Raw genomic sequence first — 21806 nt, forward strand, 5'->3', positions numbered from 1 at the left:
ATAGCGCATTGCCAACATATAGATAGAAACTATATTCCTACACCGAAACCCGTCTTCCCTCCTTGGTCGATAGAGATGCAGCCACCATATACTACGTATGACCCTGCTGAAGCATTCTATAGCACTTATGGTTATGCGTGGAACCCCTATTGGTACCAATATCATCCTTAGTTTTATTATTATTTTTTTTTTTTTTATAATTTGTAATTATTGATACATTTAATATTTTTGTTAATATTGTAATGATTTTTATAATTTCTAACTTTTATTCTTAGATTTTAATAATTTTTGAATGTGGGGTAATATACCAAACTTCAAAAATATGTATATATGTTTGCAGTTTGTCTTATGTACACAACAGGGTAAAACAACGCATTTTTAAAGACTGGCATTAAGTTCAGCAAAAGCAACTAATTTTGACGACAAGATGCAAAATATATGTGAAATAACAACAAGACGGAATGAACAAATAATGTGCACCATTTATCATTCAGCAAACAAACGCCAATATATTTGGAAACTTTGGTAAAAATTTAATCATTTTCACACAAATCACCCTCAATAATTTAAATTGTTACTGATTTCTTGCAAATGAGGGCATTGCAAGATCTTAAGTGTGGGAAGGGGTTAAATTCTTTCGGATTTTAAAATTTTTATATTAAACACTTGGTTACCATTAAAAATACTAGTAAAGCAGTAGTTGTATTAGAATCTAGTGCTCTCTGATAAAAAAGAACAGCCCTAGTCTTATATACTGACTACCCAATTCTAGTAAAATTTTTCAATTAAATGAATTCAAATCATGTTTATACATATTTATGAACGATAAAACTAGGTTTTAACACCGAAATTATTGTTACCTCGGAAAGGACATAAATTGAGAAACAAACTAAAATGTTAAAATTCATTTAAAATGGAATAGAGGACGATAAAAAGAAAAATAAAAAGCCAAGTGTGGGAAAATTTACCAAGTTATTTTAAACATATGTCACATATATCTGTAACAAATAACTGAAAATACTTTTGCTTTGGACTAAACTAAACTGTTTTACCCAATGAAAGAAAAGAAGAGATGGATCTACACGATGAATCAATTCCATCGTTAAAAGGAAGTAAAGTCTTCCGAAAAAGAAACGCGCTTCTTGATTTAGGTCATGAAGTTGTCGTCCATACCAGCTGTAGGTTGACGAAAAATCTAGAAAAGTCATCTCTAAAATCGGCTGGAAATCCACGGACCTCAGCATTAAACAGGGTCGCCAAGTGGTCAGATTTATCCTAACCATGAGAAGGATTTATCTCGTACAATGGGGAGGCACCGTGCAAATTAGCTGGATAAGACTAATGAATCAGATCTCCAGAAAGGATAATCTCCTTAAAGATTAAAAATCAGCTTTTAAGACTGATATTACTCAATCCTAGAGATTGACCTTAAAGATTGAGAATTACAAACTCATGGAATTCGATGATATCTAAACTCGAGCTTAAACGAGAAAATATTTTGATCAAAATTATAAACCGATTTGTTTTCTGAAAACCCTATTTTCAATGCGTTCATTACCATTGAACGTAAAATCCTAGGAATTCACCTGGAATTCATTAGGTCACCTGAACTAAATCGGGTGTCAACCGTAAGAACGGTGGTTGCATAACATGGTCAAAGACAGGACTTTGTGCCAAACCGACAAATTATAAGGGTGAGCTTTACTATTGCTCCTACCAAGGATAGTAATTGCGTCCGACACGTTATAGACCATAATTAAAAGCATGTCACGGGACATTGCCTTAACAGTTGCTTGTTCAACGCTTTCCTTTACAACCGGACGGTAGTTTGCCGAAAGGTAATATACGGAACAAGTAAACTGGACGTGTTGCTTTCCTAATACAAGGTTAGCAAGTGGGTGACACAAAACCGCAAGTTTTGAGCTAAAATTTTCAAATCTGAAACCCACCAAACCCACAAAAATATTTTGCAAACACCGGTAAAGGGTTATTCCGGAAAACTTATCTAGGGTAAAAACTAGATTTAATTTTCAAAAGATCAAATGTTTTCATAAAGATCCAATTTCCTTAATGGATCTAAAATTTTATAGTCATGTGGGACTGTAAACCATATCGTTACTACCATTGTTTATACCGCCGTATAGAAATCACTGATGTACAAAGTGTGAAGAATAAAGAAGTGATTCTAGTAGTTCAAGACGATATTGCTTGAGGACAAGCAACACTCAAGTGTGGGAATATTTGATAATGCTAAAAACGAACATATATTTCATAGCATTATTCCTCAAGAAAGACAAGCTTTTAGTTGCAATTGTTCTATTTACAAGTGATATTCGTTTAAATAATAAAAGGTGAAGACAAAAGACAGATTCGATGAATTGAAGACGCAAACGACCAAAAAGCTCAAAAGTACAAAAGACAATCAAAAAGGTTCCAATTATTGATAAGAAACATCTCGAAATTACAAGAGTACAAGATTCAAAACGCAAAGTACAAGATATTAAATTGTACGCGAGGACGTTCGAAAATCCGGAACCGGGACCAGAGTCAACTCTTAACGCTCGACGCAACGGACTAAAAATTACAAGTTAACTATGTATATAAATATAATATAATATATAATTAATTATATTAATTATATATATATTATATATATATATTAAAAACCGTCGGCAGCAGGAAACTCCAAGGGTGTGAGCTGTAAATACCTCTCCGCGACTCGCGGAGTTTGAAGGGCATTTTGCCGCGAGTCGCGGAGCCCCAAAAATCAAGTCTGGCTATAAAGCCAACCGAATTCTGATCAAATTTCATCATCTTTTTTCTCTTCCTCTTCATACGTAAATATATTTATATTTATAATTTATATTTTAATTTTAATTATAATTCTAATAATAAGGGTATGTTAGCGAATGTTGTAAGGGTGTAAGTCGAAATTCTGTCCGTGTAACGCTACGCTATTTTTAATCATTGTAAGTTATGTTCAACCTTTTTACATTAATGTCTCGTAGCTAAGTTATTATTATGCTTATTTAAAACGAAGTAATCATGATGTTGGGCTAATTACTAAAATTGGGTAATTGGGCTTTGTACCATAATTGGGGTTTGGACAAAAGAACGACACTTGTGGAAACTAGACTATGGGCTATTAATGGGCTTTATATTTGTTTAACTAAATGAAAGTTTGTTAATGTTAATATAAAGATTTACAATTGGGCGTCCCTATAAACTACCATATACACTCAATCGGACACGATGGGCGGGGTATTTATATGTACGAATAATCGTTCATTTAACCGGACACGGGAATGGATTAATAGCCACTAGAATAATTAAAACAGGGGTGAAATTACATTCAAGGGTAATTGGTGTAATTGTTAACAAAGTAGTAAAACCTTGGTTTACACGCAGTCGATAACCTGGTGTATTCATTAAACAAAGTATTAAAACCTTGTTACAATTCGAATCCCCAATTAGTTGGAATATTTATCTTCGGGTATAATAATAATTTGACAAGGACACTTGCAATTTATATTTATGACTGATGGACTGTTATGGACAAAAACCAGACGGACATATTGAATAATCCAGGACAAAGGACAATTAACCCATGGGCATAAAACTAAAATCAACACGTCAAACATCATGATTACGGAAGTTTAAATAAGCATAATTCTTTTATTTCATATTTAATTTCCTTTATTTTATATTTAATTGCACTTCTAATTATCGCACTTTTATTTATTGTTATTTTATTTAATCGCACTTTTAATTATCGTACTTTTAATTATCGCAATTTAATTTTATCGCATTTTTATTATTCGCAATTTCATTATCGTTATTTACTTTACGCTTTAATTTAAAGTCTTGTATTTATTTTATATTTTACATTAGGTTTTAACTGCGACTAAAGTTTTAAAATCGACAAACCGGTCATTAAACGGTAAAAACCCCCCTTTATAATAATAATATTACTTATATATATATTTGTATTTTTATAAAAGTAAACTAATATAGCGTTGAGCTTTGTTTAAAGATTTCCCTGTGGAACGAACCGGACTTACTAAAAACTACACTACTGTACGATTAGGTACACTGCCTATAAGTGTTGTAGCAAGGTTTAAGTATATCCATTCTATAAATAAATAAATATCTTGTGTAAAATTGTATCGTATTTAATAGTGTTTTCCTAGTAAAATAATAACTATTTTATATACACCTCGTTCGACATCAGGATGCAAGGGAGCCTCCTAGAGTTCCTGAGAAATAAGGCTAGAGTCAGGCTCGTGACTCGAACAAAAATAAGCGCTTCTCGGGAGGCAACCCGTGTGTTTATTTTTCTATAGCTTTAGTAGTAGTTAAATTAGGATAATTAGGTTAATTGAATAAATGAGAAAGTGAAACTTATAATAAAAAAAATTTAACATTTCTTAGGACGAATTCACTTCTCCTACTTGTCTTGAGCTTAAATGCATTATTTGCTACATTATTTCAAAAGTCTTAAAATTAAAGGCAGTCAACACTTTAAGTGTGGGATTAAGATTTTTAGTCATACACTGATTTGTTGAATTTTCAAAAACTTAATTTTGAAACCCTCAAGTTTTCAAATAACTTTTTCATCAAAACACAAATCAGTGAGTCTATGGCCTAAAGCTTAATCACCTGTCTAGGTTTGATCTTTTCTATCTTTACAAGTAATAGACAGTTATTGATGCCTATGGTGGAGACTCTTTGAATAATTATGAAACGACAAGGAAACTCGTTGACTATTTCATTTCAAGTATTGGTGGATGTTGTATGGAGGATGAGAACACCCTAATTAGCTCGAGTACACTTCAAGAAGACCGATTCGAATCCAGCAGAAGATGGTTCCGAATCCGTCTACCTTCAGATCCTCAGCTCACAACCGCACCCAAAGGGAGTAATTCGTTTCTTTCTCTTCGTTTGTTTATTTTGCTTCGTTATATCCTTGAACTATACCCTATCCTAAGCTTATCACTAAGTGTGGAATTCCAACCCAACATTGAGCTTAGATACATTTTTCAACATGTTCAATCTCTAAGTGTGGGATTTTAGCTCCCTAAATCTAAAAATGAACATTAGCGACAATGTTCCTCTAAGTGTGGGATAGCGGTGTAGTACACCGTAATTAGCTATGGGATGCTCGAAAAATATTCTTAACTTAAAATTTTACTAAGATTTTCGAGTATACCTACTATTTAGATTCTTTGTCGTCAACGTAAATTTTTTAAAAATTTTGACTAAACGATACTTTCTGAAAAAGTACTTTTGAAAATCAAGCGTGTTTGTTCTAAAATTAAGACAAATGAGGACATAATTCTTCTTAAGGATGAACCGATTCTTTAAAAGAGCATTGCATGACTAGGCATTATCGACCCAATATAATTGTTGTGAAGCACCCCAAAAATGGCTCAATAAGCATTCATTTTTAGTGCTTCACTATCTTTTCCGTTGAGAGTGCCGATGTTAGCATTTTGAGTTAGAACTTGACCTTGACATACAGTTCAATGTCAATGGTTAGTAAGCGCCATACGTGGTGTAGGTGCGATACTCCTTCCGAAATCATTCTGAATAGAGAAGACAAAAACCATCCATTTCCGTTTCCACTCCACGCATTTAAACCGACCAACTCACGCCAAAGAGTTGATGAATCGGAAAATACTCACCCCCAAATTCACTATCAAATACGTTACCCTTTCCACCTCCTTTCCTTTCTCATTTTCAAAATCTAGAAATTCAAAGAGATAGATCGACCAAGTTTACTTCAAACACTTGTCGAAAAATTCCGAAATCCCATACTATTTTTGATAGGCCAAAAAGACCTATTTCTGGTGAAATACCTTTCTCTTTGGGCACAAGAAAAATAGACAAAGTTGTGAAGATGGGATATGTAAAAAAAAAAAAAAAAAAAAAAATTTGAGCAAAGTCTCAAAAATAAAGAAGAGAAAAGTCTTCAAATAAAAGCATAGATCCCTCAGGAAAATGAAGATTGTGACCCATGAGGATTGCAGAAAAGAAGCAAAGTCTTCGGTGAAAATCAACACCCTCTAAAGGAACTCTTCAACAAAAATAGAGTACCATCTTTCCTAGAAAAAGTATATCCTCATGAAACCGATATCTATCGAATCTCTCTAAATTTCAAAGATTCGAAATCACCCTTTTCGCCATATCAAAACCTTCGCTTTTCTTCGCAAACTAACCTTTAAACCCGTTCTTCCTCTTGAAATAATGATTAGGGAGAAGACCAGTGTCGTCCTTATCTAACCGGTGGAGATTTGATTCTTGGTCAAGCCTATAACAATACTTGCAACATGACTGGCTATGAGTGAATTCACTTCATAGATTGATAGGGAACCCCAAATAATTGAGTGATTTGAGTGACCCGTATAAGGAAGCCAATGTCATGTAACCTCCCCTCATGCTTGCAGAGATAGTTTCCACCCATTTTAGAAGACGGTTTGTCTGATCTTGCTCTTATAATAAATAACAAGCCACTTGAATAATAGAACGGAAACCTCAAAATCATCCTTGAACTCAAAATAAAAGAGAGGTTTGCTTAAGGACAAGCAAAGTCTATGTGTGGGATATTTGATATCGGCTAAAAAGTCACGTTTTACCCCCGATATTAGCCCCATTTATGATAAAGTAATTGACTTTATCATTTAAATAAGCATTTATTTGCTTCATTTGGTAGATTATGTCATTACAAAGGCTATGTTTCAAGAATCACTAAAAACGGATGAAAAACGAGGAAAAACGAGCAAAACCAGCTAAGACGATTAACTCGCGTTTAAATAACTTATTTTATAATTTTTGTAAAAGTTTATTTACTTAATCTCATGTTGTAGGATATTTAATCATGAACGCGTGGGCGCAAGAATCGTCAACAACAGAGCTAAAACGAAGATTCTAGAGCGAAAACGGTGAAAGACAAGTTACGATCCAGCAAACGGCTTGCCAAACGGCTTGCCATAAGGAAAAATGGCATGCCAGCAAACGGACCCCAAAAACGGTTTGCCTTGGCAAACGGGCATCGAAAACAGCTTTGGCAAAACGGCTTGCCAAACGACCTGCCAGGGGTTTTTCAGCCATTTAATTACAATTTTGCCACCAAGCATTTCCTATAAATGGGGGTTTCATCCCACCATTTCAACACACACCTTCTTCACTTCTCTCTCTAAAAACATCTCTCTATAGTCGCTCTCTAGTGATCTATAGGAGATTAGTTCTCTCTCTACTTTCTCTCTCTAGATTCTAGAGAGAGAAAAGTACAGAGATTAGGAAAAATAATTATCTCTCTATTGTCGCTCTCTAGTGATCAATAGGAGATTAGTATGTAGTTAGTAGTGATAGCTATCAAGCATTGTAACGCTATGGATATTATGAAGAAATACAAGTGTTATTCTGCCGACATTAATCGGTAACATCTATCCTTTCTTTTATTAATTTATTATAATATTCTTGTTCAATGTTTGTGATTTATTAATACTAGCAATGCTTGTTGTCATGATGTGTGAGTAATTGCTTGATTGTTTGTCATGATTTAATAATGTTAGTTAGGGATGATTACCGTTTCGTAGTTACTTTCTGTCTATGATATTAAACCTTGTTATTATCGTCCTTCCACCAATAAACGTGATTAAAACCTTTTATAAAGTCGACAATTATAAGATAATTAATTATCTGTGTTTATACATTGGTCAAGGTATGAATCTATCGGAAATACTATAAAGTGCATGGGGAATTACTGTAGGACCAGATCAAGACATTGGTCAAGAGTATAAGACTCGAGGAAATACTGCTGCAACAGTAGAGTACAGTGGTGATGTACTATATGACCACTTGAGCATGGTCAAGGTTAGAAGCTATAGAACCACTATAAGTGTAGTACATGGTGGATAACTAAGAGATTTATTGGGTAGATTTAAGTAAGGGCTGGTTTAAATCATAAATGGGAATTTTACGCACTACAATACAAACTATGCTTATAAATCTTTAAGGATGATTGGGAACTATTAGAGGTTCTAATTTGTCTATAAACCCTTAGATTTTACCAAACCATTGAAAGAAAGGGATTCGAAACACAATCATAACCACTCACTTGTGTGATACACTAGGGTGTTAAGAAAGGTTGGATATTATATGTATATGGCTATGCTACTTTATTCGTGCGCCCAAGGTATACATTGCATCCAAGATGGGCCGCTTATATCCTTAAACCGAATAAAGCTTCGGGAGTTGAGCATAGTCCATCCGATCAGAATCTTCAAAACCTAGTTCCTCGTGACATGCTAATCGAGAAAACCGCTTAGCAGGGAATCTAGTGTTCACACCAAGGTATATCTATCCAAAGAGTGTCTCATAATCATCCCGACACTACGTTATCTTTAATCATGGTGAACCACGTCGTCTCTATCCTTAGCTGTTGCATGCTAGCTAGCTTATTTTAATTATATTGCTTTAATATTTTAAATAATTATAAATCAAATCAACCCAACTATTGTCTTTACACAATTTGATATTCTGGATAAAGTGGTGTCTAGAATAAACCGGTTGGACTTGGTTGTTGGATTTTCCGAACAGTCGCCAATTTATTGGGACCAAAAGGATCCTGCCTCTCCACACAAGGTGTACCTGGCCACTAGTCTTGGATACTAAATTGTGTACAAACCCATCTTAATCACTAAATTATCTGAATAAGCTCCGTTTCAAATTCGACCACTCAAGGAACGATCCTAAGTCATATTTGCCCTTGCTAACCCATAGGAAGGAATAATAGATTTAGGCCCAGCATATATAAATTAAACAATCAACTTCTTCTGTTGATATCCTGAATTGACGTTTGGTGACCTAACGACACCGCATAAATAAACCGTCCGATTCGGGCATATCAAGAATCCAACACCAACACCCTTAGCCAAGCGTTTCCACCTTGCTTACTAAAACCCGCCCATTAAGACACCTAAATGGACACCACCAATTTACCACTATGGCTGGTAATTCTAACCTACACACAAACAAGTACAATTTAACCAAATTGCACTTGACTCAAAAAGGACTCGACCCATCACCACTACATGTGGTAATTCAATTCCAACAACACCCTAAAATTATTGACACTTGCACCATGCCCAAAATTCCAAACAACAACACTTTAATCATTTTTACCCATTTCACCAAATTTGGACAACACCTCTTTCCATTAATTTTGGTCCATTTAAACACCAATTCTGAAAGGACAAACCTATTGGTTGGAAAGTATACACAAAGACCTTTCCGAAAAGTGTTCACACACCTCAAACGGAGCTACGGTTTGCATGATATGACCGGTTGAAAATGACACACTGAATCTGTCCAAAATACGAAATTTACCAAAATGACACCATTTCAACTCAAAATGAACCATAACACTTTTATTTGATCAAACTCAGTTTATACACACTTAAAGGACTGATTTTAACAACAAATATCATCATCATCAACAATTTCTCGTTTGGGCATTTCATCAAACACTTAATGTGCCTGACCCATTTTCTTGAGAATCTAACATCCAAAATCATACAACTTTTGTTCAATAATAATAATACATTCAAGAGCCAAGATCAAAAGCTCTAAATTCTTCATTAGACCAAAAACCCACATCGTTAGGGTTTACACACCTGATTATACACCCAAACCCCCAATTTTCACAAGAAAATGGGGTTCATGGACAGTCACCAACCCAAACCCTAACCCTAGTTCATAAATTGAACAACAAAATTCGGATTAAGGGTTTACCTCAACACCAAGAAGAAGTCTAGTTGCAGATACAACAAGGCATAACTCCAATTTAGGTAGAAACCACCTTCTCCTTCTTCAATTAGAGCTCTCTATCTCAAGATCTTTCTCACGCTAGAATTAGGAGCTCTCAAGAATGTTTTGCAGATGGAATTGAAGTTTCCAGATCTGGTTTGGGGATTAAAACCCGTCCATGTAATATTGAAACTTAGTCCTCTTATTTGTAAATTTTTTTAAAAAAAAACATCACATTCTTCCCAGCTCGATCTGCGCGGCGCGTAATATATCGACGTGGCGCGCCGTTCACCTGTTTTTAGAATCGGGGTTTTACACGATGGGCTGGGAAAAATGAAGAGTCAACTTTAATAAATGTGTATAGACCTTATAGTGACACTTTTAAGCATACATTCTGAAAAAAGTATCGAACTAATTATGGAGGTAAATATTGAGAACTGGTTAATATGTGGCGACTTCAATTAAGTAAGGAATAGTGCAGAAAGTAAAAATCGTATCTTCAAGGAACACAGAGTCAAAATCTTCAATGATTTCATTGATAACTCTCGGTTGATCGAACTTCCCATGGGTGGAAACAAATACACTAGGATAAGTGATGATGCCATAAAGTATACCAAGCTGGATAGATTTTTGGTATCAAAAAAATTCTTAGATTCGTGGGAAGGTCTCTCAACATACACACTTGATAAAAATTTGGTGTATCACTTTCCAGTAGTGTTAAAGATTCAAATACAGACTTTGGGCCGAAGCCCACTATGGTGTTCAATTGCTGGTTAGATGCGGATAGTTTGGATGTTATTAAGAATGGCTTGCTCCATCCAGAAACCCTAGACCAGACGGTGTTTTAGATACAGGATAAAAAATGTGAAAGTTGCCCTCAAAGAAAAATGTGATCCTAAGTATCGTAAACTAGATGTAGAAATTTCACCTTTTAAGGATACTGCGGCAGATTGAGAAAAGAGCTTATGTTCGAGGGACCTAACTGAATTAGAAGTTACATAGTGGGTTGAGTCCAAGAAAAAATGGTTCCAAAAAGATAAAGGGAAGGGACACATGGTTAAACAAAAAGGCTAGAATTAGATGGGAGGTTAAGGGAGATGAGAATAGTAAATATTTTCACTTTATTATTATTCGTAGAAGTCAAAATAAAATTAGTATTCGAGGCATTAACGTCAGTTGTGTTTGGAATGAAAATCCTAAGGTTATAAAATATGAGACTTTAAATCACTTCAGGTCGAGATTAAGTGTGGGTAATCAACGTAATATGAGATGAAGGAGCGGCTGGATAAGAAACTTATAACTTCCTTCGAAGCAGAAAGTATTGAGTCCCAGTTTTGTGAAGTTGAGAATCTTTTCGCGATTAAAGTTTGTGGCTCATCCAAAGCACCATAGTCGGATGGATTCAGCATGAAGTTTGTTAAGTCCCACTGAAATTTAAATAAGGATGACTTAATCCAAGCTCATAATCACTTTTGGGATTAGGGGAAATTTCAAATGGATGCAATTCTTCATTTATTACGCCTATATCTATAAACAGTGGTCCGCTAGGGTTTTCCGACTTTCGTCCGATAAGTCTGATTGGCACATATTATAAGTTTTTATCCAAGATTCTCTCAAAACACTTGGTTCAGTCATTGCCTCGGTGATGGGCATTAAGCAGAGTGCTTTCATCAAAAATTTATATATTCTTGATGGTATTTTAGTCGCAAACGAATCTTTGAGAGATTTAAAAGTCAATAAGAAGAAATGCTTTTTGTTTAAAGTGGATTTTGTTAAAGCTTTTGACTGTACTAATTGGGAGTATCTGATGGAAATCTTGTAATTAATGTGCTTCGGAATTCGTTGGATGAAATGAATAATGACATGCTTATCATCGGCTTCGTATCTAGTCTAGTCAATTGTTCTCCTACATAGGAATTTTGTTTGGTTAGAGGTGTTAGACAAAGGGACTCATATCCACGTATCCCTTTATCATCGTTGCGGAAGGCCTCAACCATCTGACCAAGTTGGCGGTTAATAGAAATATGTATTCAGGGTTGTCAATTGGTCGAGTTAATGTTCCCCTTACGCATCTCCAATGCGCGAATGATACCTTATTTTTGGGTGAGTGGAACAAAAGGAACTTTTTGAATCTAATGAAAATCCTTAAATCTTTTGAGGGCACTTTGGGACTCAAAGTTAACTTTAATAAAAGTTGTCTTGGTGTAGGTGTCTCGTGGAGAGAAACTGACTCGTCGACATCATGGCTCGGTTGTTCATTGGGTACACTCTTGTTCATCTAGCTAGGGATACCAATCAGGGCTAACATGAAGATGGCAAAATAATGGTCCCCGATCTTTGAGAAATTGCGAAATGGAAAGAAAAATCGATCTCGTACGGCGGTATAGTCACTCTTATAAATTCGGTACTAAATAGCCTTCATTTATATTTCTTTTCTCTCATTAAGGCTCCTCTTGCGTTATAAATAAACTCGAGGGTCTTAGACGTTGATTCTTTTAGGGTGGAACGGATGATGCTCCTAAAATGTCATGGATAAAGTGGGACTCGACTATTCTTATGATAAGGGTGGGCTAAACATTGGTTCGTTACAAACTAAAAGTCGCATTACTAATTTGTAAATGGTGTTGGAGATTTAAAACTGTAAACAACTCGTTATGGCCAAGAATTATTGAAAGTATTTATGATTATGATGGTGGTTTGTGACAAAATTTTTGTGTTATTGCAAAGTTTATTAATACGTCATGGGCCAAAATAATATTAACAGGAAGGGATCTAAACAACCTGCCCATCCACTTCGAAAATTATTTTATAAGATTGATTAATGAAGGCAAAACAACTAACTTGTGGAATAATATTTGGATTGATAACGTCAAACTCATGGATAAATATAATAGACTTTTTTAGATTGGAATTGGACAAAAATGCGCTTATCTATGACCGGGTTCGTTGGAATAACAATGGTATCTCCTTTCATTGGTGTTGGTCCCGTGAAATCTCAGGTTACAAGGGGACCTCATCAATCTTTCTAATGATTTATCAAGTTTTGTTCCCAGTAACATAAGAATGGATGAATGTTCTTGGTCCTTGGACGCTAATGGCATGCTCACGGTCCACAAACTCACGCAGCTAATTGATCAAGCTGGACCTCCTGTTGATGGTGGTGTGATAGAAACTATGACTAATAATTTGGTTCCTCTTAGAGCTGGGCACTATAACTAATAACTTGGTTCCTCTTAGAGCTGGGCTATTCATTTGGCGTACTAGAAGAAAAAGGCTCCTGCTCCGAGTTGAACTTGACAAACAAGTTTTGGATTTATGATCGATTAGATGTCCAATTTTTTATGACGGTTTAAAAAGTGGGGATCATGCGCTTATCCTGTGTATTCGATGTGTGGTCACGTGTACACAAGTGGTGGAATCTTGGCACCCCACCGTGCTTATCTGTAGCCGAAGCTTTTGTGGAAAATGATTATAACTTTCATTCGGCATTTGGTAAAGTATTATGGCAAGTGGTTCAATGGCTAGCGGGTTATTACATTTGAAAAAATAGAAACGCAACTATTTTTCGGAAAACCAAATTAACAAATACAATTTGGTGGGACTATCAGTGGCGGATCTTGAACTTTACTACTGAGAGGGCGAAAATATTTCAACGTATTTTGGAAAGGCAAGTTATAATATTCTGGAAGGGCTAATATATAAAAGTTTTATTTTTTAAACCTGTATAATATTAAATTTCTACTAATAACGCAAAATACTGGGAGGGCTGGCACCCTTCCACGCCTCCCTTGAAGGTCCGCCTCTGGGGACTATAATTTTTTATGCTGCTCATATGCGTCTGCCTGCACTGTTATTCGTTTATAATACTTGTAATTTTACATGTACAATGTCGAAGTGTTGTTTTAGCTTGTAATTATTTTTCATCATAATAAAATTTTATCTGGCCTTTAAAAAAAAACGAAGATACGAATAGGCCTAACAAGATATGCATCTGACGTCAGTTTTAAATTGATCAAAATCCAACAAACATATCATATTTAACGAAATAATGTGTAGGTAAAAAGCTTGTTAGATAACAAATGTAAAAAGTGTACTCCGTATTATATTGCCTATATTGATATTGATATTAGTAATTTTTAGAAAAATATACAAGAGCAACACTTGAAGGGTTTGGTTCCTTGGAATATGCTCATGAATAGCTTGTGGATGTCAATTCACTACTTCACTAAATCAATAAAATAAGAGTTAGGTGCCTTTACTAGAAATAGTTGGAGCTTGAAGCTAGAGTTTGAAGTCGAAAATTAAAAGCTAGAACTAAAATTTTAAACTCCAGATCTTTAAGCTATGTGATAAGAGCTTAAATTTAAAGCTCTACGAATTTATAATTAACTCTACTTTTTTTTTTCTTTTCTGATTTTAGTGTTATCCAATAATCATTTAGGTGATTGCGATTTACGTGTAAGCAAATGCTGTTGAGTTATATTTATTAACGGTTTCGGGAAGTGTGGAGTGGACACCCATAAGAGTTGATTCAATATTGCAGCAAAAATGACGAGGTCAAGGGGGCTGCGCCCTCTTGCGGGTCAAGAGACAGCGCCCCTTGCAGGGTCCAAAGAACAGCGCCCCTAGTGGGGTCCCACTCTAAGTTTTTATTTATTATTATTATTATTATTATTATTATTATTATTATTATTATTATTATTATTATTTAATTATTATAAGGTTTAGAGACCAATCATATAATTTTGTTCCTCACATGTCAAACACGTGTGAGTTATATCTATTATTGATTAATGGTTGTTTATGAATTTGACAATATTACCTCGTTTTTCACATGTCAAGCACGTGTGAGCACGTAATCTTTTTCAGACATCAGCAAAATTCATATTAATTTTTTGGCAAATCGTATAATTTATGTTACTTCTTTGGGTCATTTGCTCTAGACGAAACGACCAAATTTATACTCCGTATGTTGTATTTCTCAAATTTATATTTATGTTTTTTATAATTAAATAGATGAAATTAATATATACAAATTTACAGGCTGGAGTAAAAGTGAAGAAAACTGTAAATGATGAGAACTCCAATAGAACGACAAACTTTGTCGTTATTGGGCACCTCATCCACATTTTCTTCCACCGGCAATATTTTATTTTAGTTGCTTTTTACTGAAATTTATAAAGTTTGTATCAACTTTCAGGCCTTCAGCAGACTCCACTTAAGATGGATAAAAATAAGCAGACTCCGTGATGCAAAACAAATGACATCAACTATACATTCGTCGTTAATGATACTTCATATGTTGTATACTATTGTAATACAGAGTCGTATTTAAAGATAGCTAGTCGTTAGTTTAGCGAGTATAAAACTTTTTATTTTGTTAGTAGCGGGATAGCTCATAGCTAGTAGTTACTTACAGAGTATTAAATTTCATGATTTCTTAGTGGGATTTTTTAGTTTGTTAGTCGCGATTACAAAAAGTTAAATATCTCATTATTATTATCTATTGACATTTTTATATTCTTCGTCCATGTGGTTTAACACAAATAACACTCCTCGTCCTTATACTTTTTTTTTGCATTCCTCGTCCCTAATGTATATACTTTATACATTCCCCGTCCTTCCGTCCAATTACTGTTAATTTTAGACGTTATATCAAGTCATGTGCCAGGCATTTGAGGGTATTTGAGTCTTTTGTGCCTTTTCTCTGTTACCTTACTTCATCTTCATCCTTTCAACCACCACCGCCGCCACCATCTTCGACCACCACAGTTGCCACCATCTTCAACCCCCACCGCCGCCATCATCTTCAACCCCCATCGCCGCAATAATTAATCAAAACTCATAAACTCTTAAATTCATCAATCTAAATATGAACTTGTACTTCAAAATTTATGACACTCATTCATTTATAGCCATTGTAACCCATTTCATAAATTAAAACCAAATATTTAAATTGTGCGAATAACAATGAGAACTGGAACGGTAGCAACGGTTTACCATGAAGATGATGATGAACAAAATTCATCAAAGCCAAATTTGATAAAATTAATTGTCAAAATCCATTGAACTGATCTCTAATAGTAGCGATTAAACATTTTCAAGAGAATTTAGAAGCCAAAACATCAACAAATCCACACAACCATCGATGAACATCTCGTTTTTCTTCATATGAACTTCAAACTCAAATTAGTTCTACAGATGTTTTCAGCTCATGATTCCTTCATGAAAACTACTTGAAATGATGCGACTAACACTCGACATTCGAAATCACAGCCTCAATCAACACAATAATCAAGAATTTGAAAGATGAACTTTCAGTTGACTTTTGAAATCGTACGTTTTACCTCAAAATTCGTGTTTGATTCTTCGAGTTGAAATCTATAAATTTGCAAACATCATCAAGAGATGAATTACAACGATTCTGCATTTTTATATTTCTCGATTTTGTTCTGAATCCAGAGACTAAAACAGCTCCGTTTTTGGGTAATCGATGAACACGATCAAAATCTCGATGAATTTGTTGATGTTAAATGAAATCTCGATGAATAATGAAATCCGAATGTGTCAGTGAAATGAAATGTGTTTTTAAATTTTGATGATTCTGATAGGTTTGGGTGTGTGAGATTTGGATGTTTGTGTGTGTTATTTATGATAGTATTGTAGGATGGAAAAATTTCACTACTCGTCCTTTTTTCCAAATTACCCTCACATGCTCTACACGTGATAGAAGATAACGGATGAAATTCACAGAAAATTGTCGGAAGGACGAGGAACGTAGAAGTTTGATATATTAGGGACGAGGAATGCAAGAAAAAAAGTATAAGGACGAGGAGTGTTATTTGTGTTAAACTACAGGGACGAGGAATGTAAAAATGTCTTATCTATATCTTATACTTATATCTTAGAAAAGAGAATTGCTCATATGTGCTCAGCGGCACATATTAATAGCCATTTATCATGTGGCCCTATAGCAGATTTTAGCAAAGGTTCCTTGTTTCATTATTTGGTTCGGCCAGATGAAAGGAATCGGAAGGATGGCTCCAATGACGGCTAATTTAGCTTATTTGGTTGTTTTTTTGTTTTTGTTTGTTTGATAGATGTGGTCGCTTACTTGTTTCATTATCGTCATTGTTGTTTGATTATGTCTCTTAAGTTTAGTTTTTCTTATTCGTTTAAGTTGTGCTTCGTTGTGGCTCGGTTATAGTTAGCTAGGTCTAGTTCTGTTTTAGTTCTGGCATGTTTACTTTTAGCGAACCGTTTTGATTGATTTGATTGTATCGGTTTAAAGGTTTCTTCATTTATTGATGAAGGTTTTCTAATTTTAAAAATGATCGTTAGTAAAAATAAAAAATAAAAAAATTATTAAAAAAAATAACAGATTTTAGCAAAACCTAAAAAGCAAATTGAATAACACTTTTATTTTTGTTTGTGTGAGTAAGGAATAAAGGTTAAAAGAAGAGAGAGAAAAAAAGAGATAAACACTCAGACTTTCATATTAAAAGGTTAGTAAGTATCCCGAAGATCACAAAAATATTTGTTACTGTACGATAATTGGCGATGGACGTCTGATGTCGATACGGACAGCTCCAAGGTCTTTTACGGGGCGTTGTGTGGTGACTTTTTGGGAGTGTGGGACGTCCGTCAACGAAACTCGGAAACACATTTTTTTGCTTAGTTGACAAATTGTGATTGGTGGAGTTGTTTGACTATCCTTTGGAGGTTATCGAAAGTTAAAAACTATACTGTATATATTTTTCTTCAAAAATATGTAACTTCTCAAACATTTTTATTACACACAAATTTATTATGTTTTTATACAATTATACTTTCATCCTTTTATACAATTATAGTTTCATCCTTATCACAATAAAATCGTAACACCCCTGTTAAAATTGCTATGACGTGGTGTGATAACAAGATATCCAAAACCTAGTTAACACGCTCGATCTGAATGTGCGGAAATAAAGGCTAATTATTCGAGAATAAACATTCTAAAAGGTAACACCAATGTTGATGAGTTCAAAGGTTTATATCACATATGATAAATAAACTGAACTACAAGATTTAGTTCTAGTATAACAGTTCAAATGTTTATATGTCATGAGCACCCAGTATCCATGCTTAACAATATAAATATTACCCTTTGTAAAGTACATTCAAACCAAAGTGCTAGTATTACGAAGTATTATACGTCTGTTGAATGTTAGCATGACTAACTCGGACGAAGTTGTCAAACTCAATAGATCTATCAATAGTATTCGGGCTTACGAACTCGTAACTAACAAATACCAAGCTAAAGGATATGTGGTTTCAACTCATTAATATAATATTCATAAATATTATATATTCTTGTACTTGTTTCTATAAAAAAAAAAAAAAAAAAAAAAAAAAAAAAACATGTATTCTCATCCAAAAATTGTAAAAAGTTTAAAAGTGATACTATAAATACACCTTACGGTTCGCAACAAAAATTACACGGATAATAGTGTAAACAAATGACCCAAATTACTCAACCTAGAGCGATAGGTTCGGTCAATGTAACACCGATCATTTTTTTAAAAACACAGCGGAAGGCTTGATTATTAAAAACACAACACTAGTTACATCTTTACATAAATACACATAATTAAGTTTATAAATACACCACAGCGTTACTTATTACAAAACGTTTAATACTAAGTTCACATCAAAGTCAGCGACGTCAAACATGTCTTCAAAATCACTACCCGGTCCCAACATCAGTACCTAGACCTGCAGGGGAGGAATGTGGGGGTTAGCGTACCGCTAAGTGAATGGATACTATCAACAGATATCGCATAAGCACCACACATGTAATCAACATCACCAACATGCTAATAAACAAGTAGCATACAAGAAAAAACAATACGAAGATCGACGGCTTGTACGGGCACACGACACCTAGCTGATCGGACTAGTGTCTACCGATAGTCCTTCCCTGTTGAATCAATACACAATCAACAGGACATGAACCCAACCTCCTCAGGCATGGTTGACCTCATACGAACTCTAACCTCCTTAGGCCTGGTTACAAGTCCCCAGCCTCCCCGACCTGGTTGATGCCAAACACAATTCGCACATAGGATCACATAACAACAACAAGTGTTATCTAACTAATTATGGCAACTATTATCTAAACACGGTAATAACAACACACAAACGCATGGTAATACAATACGACATAGTAGCATGACATGCTACTTAAACTCCATCCAGAGATAGACCCAATCACTAATTACCAGCAACTGAAGGTTCTCAAAGGTCTAATCTTTCTGAGCCTTCTCTTTATCTTTTCCACCTGAGATTAGACATAACACAGTCAAAAATCTAGTCTTGATATCATCCCAACAATAAAACATCAACATCAATATATAAACACCTAAGCACTAAAACAACTGATCTATCAACCATACGAGTGACATTCACACGCCCGTGCGATTGACCCTTCACTCGTATGTTTGATCCTTAACCAATCATCCAACTCAACAACATCAACACGTACTCGTACGAGTCACAGCTCAACTGTACAGGTCAGCTCAAATAAGACAACAGTCACAATACTCACCCACTCGCACGGTTCACCATGCGGTTGACCACCTCAACTGTACGAGTGAATGCTCACTCATGAGAGTGATGAAGAACAGCAAAGGCAGCTGACTTGACGAGTTTCAACCCATAAATCACTACTTGTGATGTTTCTGGAAAATTGCTAGCTCACGAAGTACATACTACATATATAGATCGTTAAACAAGCCACAAACAACATCAAAACCACTAGATTCAAGCTAATATAAGCACAAAGAATCAAAGCCAGATTCAAACATACTAACCTGGTTTGATGATCACTAAGATGCAAGATAACAGTTTCTAAAGCTTCTTGATCCAATTACACACTTAGATTTACCTTTGGTTTGAGGTGATACAAACTAGGTACGGGTTTTCTTTTAGAAGTTTCAAGAAATGAAGATATGAAGCAGATTATATACACTTAAAGGATTTAAAACCCGTACGCCACAACACACGGGTATTTATCAGTTATGTGATATGTTTTGTACTTCGTTGGGCAGCCCTAACGGAGTCCAATTTCAACAAACGAACCTGTTCTGTGACTCTTGTCACAAACTGGTCTTAACCACATACTTAATTAATAATAAGCATATAATAATGCACACATAAACCTAATGGCAAAATAGAAATCTTACTGCTAGCCCAAGTTTCTGTCTGTTACAGTCAAAGTTTATTCAACATGAAATATATAACTATAGGTCAAGCCATTTCACATTTACAAACACCTAACTGCTCGGGTTTAGCTAACGAATCATAAGTTGAAATTTCCTATTAAAACGACATTTTAAAAAATAGAGTGTTCGTAACAGTCTCTACTTTCATTGTTTATAGCTAAAAAATAACAAAGTAATATTAATTGACTAAACTTTTCAGAATGATAGACCTTTAAAATAGCTTTCTAACTAATAGAGCATTGTCTTCTAATTCATAGTAGTTTCTTTTTAAATAAATTAAACACTCAACAGTCGTTAGAACGTGACCTTTCGCCAAAGAAGAATTCGTATAAAATCATAAATTACATATATAAAGTATATATCTTATTAATAAAGTCTCATATGACATATGACATTGACTTACAAAATTCGCTTGACCCATAAAAGTTATCAGTAATTCATAAAAATCAAGTAATATTAGTTTCCATAATTAGACTCAACTGTAACAACTCGTTTTTAGAAAAATCATAATTAAATCATAACAAATCAGAAAGACGCCATACCATTTGGAAAACTTGTGTTTTTAAATATTATTTTCAGACCAAAAAACTTATTGTCAAATTCAATACCAATATTTTACAACCGAATTAAATAGACATGGAGGTCAGAAAATATTTTAGCAGAACATGTATAACTTGCAAAACACATAACTAATTGTGTTTTAACCACAAAGGACTCAATTCAATCAGAAATTTAACCATTTAAGTCTCCTATAACGTGTAATATTTTATAACCAGACGCTAAGTTGAATTCTCACAATCACATTTTATTGACACAACAGTCCAAAATCGTTTTAACAAATCACACGTACTTTGTAAAATTCATAACTAATTCATCGTAATAAGTCATATATTTTAAATTAATCATTTTTGATGTAGAATTCAAATATAAAATCATATAAAAATAATAAGAATTCTCCTAGTCCGAATAGTCAGATTAAAATCCACTACGAATTTCAACAACACAAAACAAAAGAAACACATATACACACTTTAAATATTAATCACATACTTCATTTAACCCTTAATTGTGACAAATGAGAATATAAAAATTATATTATAAAAGCTAGGGTTTGAATTTCCTTACAGTCTAACGGAAGATATCGAAAAAGCACTTGAAAAGAATGAACACACGATCACTAGCTTCCAATAATCTAGTTGAATTGATGATCAGTTTAGAAAATTAATGGTGATTTTAGGGTTAGTGGTGGTTTCTGAATTCAAGAGAGGGAGAGGGAAAAGAGTGGCCAATATTTGCTAGTGTTGGGAAAGAGTAGCTAATTAAATTCTATTTATACCACAAAACAATCTTAGGTTAGGGATTTAGAATGTGGGCGGCCACATTAAGCCTTCCATAGGCTTCCATGAAACTTTTATTTTTTATAAATTTAATTCTAAAACTTTTATGTTAAAATGCGTTTAAACCTCGGTGCATTTAAATCGTGATACGTTAACTATTATAAATTACGGGAGATCGAGACCATGTAAATCCTAACATGTAAAAATATTTAAGTTTGCAAAAATCAAGACCGTTACAGTACCAACCTGTTATAAATTGTCTCGTTAGGTAATGCCTTTGGTTGGTGTTGCGTCAGAAAACAGATGAGGATACATTTGTTTCATTTAATCTTCATGTTCCTCCATGACTCGAGTCCTCGACGAGTGTTCCAACAAAACTTTGACGATAGGTTTAGTA

The 21806-nt window shown here is 34.4% G+C and overlaps 1 long non-coding RNA gene across 1 annotated transcript; it reads right to left on the reverse strand.

Annotated features, from left to right (window-relative positions):
* Nucleotides 1-18229: 18229 nt before the first annotated feature.
* LOC139867154 (uncharacterized) lies at nt 18230-21367 on the reverse strand. Its single transcript, XR_011765765.1, has 3 exons — nt 21198-21367; nt 19064-19129; nt 18230-18564 (listed from the first exon to the last, which is right to left on the reverse strand). It is a non-coding gene; the product is annotated as an uncharacterized lncRNA (long non-coding RNA).
* Nucleotides 21368-21806: the final 439 nt, after the last annotated feature.

Source organism: Rutidosis leptorrhynchoides, chromosome 9 (assembly GCF_046630445.1).
Source record: "Rutidosis leptorrhynchoides isolate AG116_Rl617_1_P2 chromosome 9, CSIRO_AGI_Rlap_v1, whole genome shotgun sequence".
Classification (NCBI taxonomy): domain Eukaryota; kingdom Viridiplantae; phylum Streptophyta; class Magnoliopsida; order Asterales; family Asteraceae; genus Rutidosis; species Rutidosis leptorrhynchoides.